Below are 1,212 nucleotides of genomic sequence, written 5' to 3' on the forward strand. Positions count from 1 at the left end.
TGCCGTTTAACTCCGCCCATTAAACGTTTAACTCCGCCCACGTTGAGGCACGCCCCGGTCTGCAGGCTGCAGCCAGGGGCTTCTCGGCTCGGCTTCTTCCTGTCGCTCACACCCAAGGCAACGAAGCCAGCGTAACTCGGCACCACATCTCGCGATAACACAAAAATCGCGAGAACAACAGATGAACCAACTTATGTGAACACAAAAATAATTGAAAACACCTTTTAAGTTCAATAAAACGAACAATTTCAAGTTGTGTTATTGTAGTTAATCAATCTATCAAAATGTAAACGTTTATCCCAATGATTTGTAGTTGTATTAGGATGTGATAAACAATCCTTAAGCTTAAACACACATTACAAGTTCACAAGAGGAATGCTACTGTGGGTCTGTAGCTGTAAAAACAGGTTTAACAACTCCTTGAGATAAAAAAAATACCAAAAGTTCTCTGATTGGGTCAAAGAAGAAGCACCTTTACTATTACTAAAACGTTTAACCAATTAGAGAGCTAGATATAACAAGGAAGAATGAAATGAAACCTGTACCTGGCCCATAATATCACACAAAGGCTGACAGGATGGGTCATTTAAATCTCTGTGTTAAGAAAATTACATTTGAAAGAATATGGTATTAAAAATCCAACCAAAGCAAACTTTTTTAGAAATATGTAAAGTTATTTTTATTTTTAATATAATACTTTTAAAATAGATTCATTTATTTCTTATTTTGTATTCCTGAGGCAATTCCACATACCATTTTATTAAATAAAAACACAATTTAAAATTAAATTAATCCTTTATTGCAGTTTTAGAGATTACATGTATATAATAAATAAGTGTAAAAATAAATTTGATAGACAGTATGTTTTATAGGGTGTATTTATCTTAAAGTTAAAAAAAAAAGTGTCTTCATAAAACCTTTCTTCAGATGCAACTTCTCCTGGATACAGAATCATTATGTAAATACATGTTTGTTTTTTAGATGATGGGTGATTTATAAGCATCTAAAAAAATCCCCCCAAAAATTGGGCATAAATCTGATTTTCTGTGCAACATTTGGTTAAAGCAGCTTTAGAATAATGAAGGAGGAACAGGTTAACCCTTTGAGTCCAATTATGTCCTAATTTCTTCAATTCATTGAAACAAAACAAATGCCTGGATTTTTTTCACTTAGGTTTATAACTAGAGCAGAGTGGTTAAAGAAATGAAACAC

The sequence above is a fragment of the Oryzias melastigma genome, linkage group LG15, assembly GCF_002922805.2.
Source record: "Oryzias melastigma strain HK-1 linkage group LG15, ASM292280v2, whole genome shotgun sequence".
In the NCBI taxonomy this organism is placed as follows: domain Eukaryota; kingdom Metazoa; phylum Chordata; class Actinopteri; order Beloniformes; family Adrianichthyidae; genus Oryzias; species Oryzias melastigma.